The sequence below is a fragment of the Limulus polyphemus genome, unplaced genomic scaffold (assembly GCF_000517525.1).
Source record: "Limulus polyphemus unplaced genomic scaffold, Limulus_polyphemus-2.1.2 Scaffold6010, whole genome shotgun sequence".
Classification (NCBI taxonomy): Eukaryota; Metazoa; Arthropoda; class Merostomata; order Xiphosura; family Limulidae; genus Limulus; species Limulus polyphemus.
The window spans coordinates 28,641-34,190 of NW_013671620.1; the positions used below are offsets into that span (position 1 = coordinate 28,641).

The window sequence follows — 5,550 nt, forward strand, 5'->3', positions numbered from 1 at the left end:
ACCACGGTACGGATCGTGATTTTGTGACAACAGAACGTGGCCCATAAACCCTCGAGTCCATAGACTTTTCGCTTTACAGTGAATTGTATTTGGAGAAAAAATAGCATAGTAATCAACTACATTGATGAAAGCTACATTTATAGCAACAATAATACTTTATTCATAAAATAACCTGGGTCAGTTTGTTTGTAATTAAGCACAAAGCAACAAAATGGGCTATCTGTGCTTTGCCTATCACGGTATCGAAACCGGGTTTGTAGCGTTATGAGTCTTCAGACTTACCGCTGTACCACTGGGGAGAAAAAACTTGGACAGGAAGAGGCAGGTTATGTATATAGGCATCTTTAAAAAATACATATATGTAACACAAAGCGTATTGACTTCATATTTTGCCTCTATTATTATACATATATATGCTCTATAAACGTGCTCAATAGAAACGTATTCTCTGATTTCCTATCCGATGTGCGAGGGCAAATCTGCAACAGTTGTTATAAAGAGCGTAGGGCCTTCTCAATCCCTTGCTCTAAAAATAAACACATTCCACGCGCTTTCTCGAATAGAGCATGCCACGCTCGCGACTCCGCCCTACAAGATTAAAGTCACTTTCAACTGGAGTGTTAGCACAGTATCTACCTAATGAGGGATGTGCTCACACCAAGCTATCTCTTGTGTGGTGTCTGAAGTGTGGTTTCAGTGACGTAGTTTTGTTCCAAACTAGATAAAGGAACAATCAGTTATAAAAAAGCACGGCTCTTAGGAAGCCTCAATGTACTCCAATACACAGGAAACACACGTAAGTCCCATCATTCAACTGGACTTTAGAATGCTTTCATAATAAGGTAAGACGAGCTCTAACTGATCAATTCTTTAACATGTAATAGTTATATAGGTATACAGAAGTCTATCTGCTTGAGTGATAGTTTTCATCTTTCTATTGATTCACTTTTTAAAGTCATATAGATAAAATAACAATTAAATTAAAGTTTCGTACCTTGACTGTATGCACATTGTTATTTTTTTAGGTTTAATCTGTACAATCTTTTCCGGAGAGGCATTCCTTTTCATACATCCTTTGTGGAACACTACATAAGTTTAACAACCAGAGTAAACTGTTATTTCTCATGCCTCGATAAGGAAGTGTTGATTATAGACATGGTTAGGAAGTCTTCAGGGTCATAATTAGTACTGGTCCTACTCAAGAAAATATTCAGTGTCATAATTAGTACTGGTCCTACTCAAGGAAGTCTTCAGGGTCATAATTAGTACTGACCCTACTCAAGGAAGTCTTCAGGGTCATAATTAGTACTGGCCTTACTCAAGGAACTCTTCAAGGTCATAATTAGTACTGACTCTACTCAAGGAAGTCTTCGGGGTCATAATTAGTACTGGTCCTACTCAAGAAAATATTCAGTGTCATAATTAGTACTGGTCCTACTCAAGGAAGTCTTCAGGGTCATAATTAGTACTGGCCTTACTCAAGGAAGTATTCAGTGTCATAATTAGTACTGGTCCTACTCAAGGAAGTCTTCAGGTCATAATTAGTACTGGTCCTACTCAAGGAAGTATTCAGGGTCATAATTAGTACTGACCCTACTCAAGGAAGTCTTCGGAGTCATAATTAGTACTGAATACTTACTCAAGGAAGTATTCAGGGTCATAATTAGTACTGGTCCTACTCAAGAAAATATTCAGTGTCATAATTAGTACTGGTCCTACTAAAGAAAATATTCAGTGTCATAATTAGTACTGGTCCTACTCAAGGAAGTATTCAGGGTCATAATTAGTACTGGCCTTACTCAAGGAAGTATTCTGGATCATAATTAGTACTGACCCTCCTCAAGGAAGTCTTCAGGGTCATAATTAGTACTGGCCTTACTCAAGGAACTCTTCAAGGTCATAATTAGTACTGACCCTACTCAAGGAAGTCTTCAGGGTTATAATTAGTACTGACCTTACTCAAAGAAGTCTTCAGGGTCATAATTAGTACTGGCCTTACTCAAGGAAGTATTCAGGGTTATAACTAGTATTGGCCTTACTTAAGGAAGTATTCAGGGTCATAATTGGTACTGGCCCTACTTAAGGAAATCTTCAGGGTCATAATTAGTACTAATAGCTCTCGTGTAGCTTTGAGCGAAATTCCAAATAAACCAAACCCAAACCATCTATACACCAAACTAATATGAGTCTCACAAACTAACAAAATCGTGCTCCGAATTTTGAGTCCGTGGGTGCATTATAAGAGTCACAGTCAATGATGTAAGCAATCCCACTATTAACTTCTGGATCCTCTATGTATTTCACATATGAATGATTTTATTCATTTTAGGTAATTTCAGGGGCTCTGTTGTTGTATTGTTTCAAAAAAAAATTTCAGGTTTTATAAAAAAAGTCTTACATTTGTACAGATCCCTTTTGCTTTTTATGGCCCGAACAATGAAACTAAGGGATAACCACAGCATTACTTATGATGATTAGAGGGACGCTTGGTTTTATTGACAACGAAAATTTTGTTCTAAGGATAGATTGTCTTTTGGTGATGTTATATAAATTCACTTTTTAAAATATCTCAAACACTCCACACAAGAATGTTTATTACAAATTAAGAAACACTTTTGACCTGTATACATTTTCATAGTTAACAGCGTGTGCGCTTGTTATTTTTCGACTGTCAACTTTTCTTTGTAATAATTTACAATTGGAACAAATCAAAATGTGTATGAAGGTCCATTGGGTGTTATCAGCCAAAGTATATCGTTGATCCAGGAGAAAAAAAAAAAGCCAATCAAATACAATAAACTATCTGTGCTGTGTCCATCACAGGTATCAAAACCAGATTTTTAACGTTATAAGCCCTTAGACTTTACCCCTGAGCCACTCAGGGGTGGGGTGGGGGCATAATTTTTATTTAGAGAAGCATATTTGAGACTTTAGTACTGATACAACGCGTCCATTATACGTTCTGAATAGCAACGTGCGAACCACGTGCTTATCCTGATGTATTTTTTAATCAAGGCCTGCCAGAGTTTGTTAATCAACTTGTTTTTTTTTTAATGAGGGCCTGCCAGCGTTAGTTAATCAACTTGTTTTCGTTTTGTTTAATCAGGGCCTGCCAGTGTTAGTTGATCAACTTGTTTTTGTTATTTTAATCAGGGCCTGATAGTGTTAGTTGATCAACTTGTTTTGTTTTTTTAATCAGGGCCTGCCAGTTTTAGTGGGCCAGTTTTTTGTAAGCATCAGGTGTTAAGTATCAATTTACATATAATGGGTGTAAGTGCACAAATTATAAACCCTCAGGGATATTGCTTTGGCACCGGGATGGAGGGGTCACAAAAGCTCTTAAATACAGGCACATGCGATGTTGTAGCATACCACAAATAGTTTTAACTCAGGCAACAATACGATGTTGTCGTATTGTTGCCTGAGTTAAAACTATTTGTGGTATGCTACAACATCGTATTGTTGCCTGAGTTAAAACTATTTGTGGTATGCTACAACATCGTATTGTTGCCTGAGTTAAAACTATTTGTGGTATGCTACAACATCGTATTGTTGCCTGAGTTAAAACTATTTGTGGTATGCTACAACATCGTATTGTTGCCTGAGTTAAAACTATTTGTGGTATGCTACAACATTATATTGTTGCCTGAGTTAAAACTATTTGTGGTATGCTGCAACATTATATTGTTGCCTGAGTTAAAACTATTTGTGGTATGCTGTGTTGTAGCATACCACAAATAGTTTTAACTCAGGCAACAATACGATGTTGTAGCATACCACAAATAGTTTTAACTCAGGGAACAAATTATTTGTAACTCCGCGAACTGCTCTGATTTAGAGACTAATTTGAAAGACCAATTAACACAAAAAACTTTAAATTAAATGATCTGTCTTTGAGTACTTATAACATACACGAAACTCCTAATGTGTCAGCTTAGAAGGAATTGGAAAATCAATTACGAACTTTGAGACTCTAAAAAAAAACGCGTTATCTACGTGCCCAGGAAAAGACGTCATTAAATGTACTACTTACAAGTATTTAGCTATCGTAGAAGGCAGTGATTGGAATACAGAGGTAAAAGGTGACCGTACTAATAAAGGTAATATTTTATAAACTTATTTTTGATACTCTTACATGCGAGTTTTTAATCGATACTTAGATATGTAGTGACGTGACGTAAAATTTGATGTCGAATATAATTCGAATAATTTGTTAAGAAAACAATGTACGATCAAAGTTTGGCGTGTTATCATTTCTATTTACTAGCAAGAGAATCTGAGAAAGGTGAAGCTGAAAAGGTAAGTATACTAGTCATATGAAGACATCCATTTAATTAAGCTTTCAGTGAATTGAGCTAGTTCAGAGAGCCATTGTTTTATAGAGTTATTGTTTGATGTTGTTGTTGTATTATAGAGTCATTGTTTGATGTTGTTGTTGTATTATAGAGTCATTGTTTGATTTTGTTGTTGTCCAGTGCATGTACATCTAACATTCATTCTTTTAGCTTTATGTGTTTATAGTAACATAAATTATGAAATTACGAACCTAACTCCCTTCAACTTATTATATTACATTATTTGTTGTTTGTCACACCACTGTCCCTTCAACTTATTATATTACATTATTTGTTGTTTGTCACACCACTGTCCCTTCAACTTATTATATTACATTCTTTGTTGTTTGTCACACCACTGTCCCTTCAACTTATTATATTACATTCTTTGTTGTTTGTCACACAACTGCTGGATTAGCACCAACTTGCAGATTTTCCTATCTTCGTTTTTTACTAGAAGTATCCATCAGTTCATATTCTTTCTGCTACATCTCTTCTGTTTCACTATTTTCACCCACCAGATCGTTCTGATACATCTCTCCTGTTTCACTATTTTCACCCACCAGATCGTTCTGATACATCTCTCCTGTCTCACTATTTTCACCCACCAAATTTTTCTGCTACATCTCTCCAGTCTCACTATTTTCACCCATCAATTTTTTCTGCTACATCTCTCCTGTCTCACTATTTTCACCCACCAAATTTTTCTGCTACATCTCTCCTGTCTCACTATTTTCACCCATCAAATTTTTCTGCTACATTTTTCTTTTCTTACTATTTTCTCCCACCAGTTCTTTCTGCTACATCTTTCCCGTCTCAGTAATTTCACAAACCATATCTTTCTGCTACATCTCTCCTGTCTCAGTAATTTCACCCACCAGATCTTTCTGCTACATCTCTCCTGTCTCAGTAATTTCACCCACCATATCTTTCTGTTACATCTCTCCTGTCTCACTATTTTCATCAACCATATCTTTCTGTTACATCTCTCCTGTTTCAGTAATTTCACCCACCAGATCTTTCTGCTACATCTCTCCTGTCTCAGTAATTTCACCCACCAGATCTTTCTGTTACATCTCTCCTGTCTCAGTAATTTCACCCACCAGATCTTTCTGTTACATCTCTCCTGTCTCAGTAATTTCACCCACCAGATCTTTCTGTTACATCTCTCCTGTCTCAGTAATTTCACCCACCAGATCTTTCTGTTACATCTCTC

The 5,550-nt window shown here is 36.3% G+C and overlaps 1 protein-coding gene across 1 annotated transcript in view; it reads left to right on the top strand.

Annotated features, from left to right (window-relative positions):
* The first annotated feature begins 3,965 nt into the window (after positions 1 to 3,965).
* The window catches only part of LOC111089358, an 8,760-nt gene continuing 7,175 nt past the window's right edge, over positions 3,966 to 5,550 (top strand). Inside the window, exon 1 of the mRNA XM_022401727.1 lies at positions 3,966 to 4,100. The gene's annotated coding sequence lies outside the window, so the exon portion shown is untranslated. The remainder of the gene's footprint in view (positions 4,101 to 5,550) is intronic.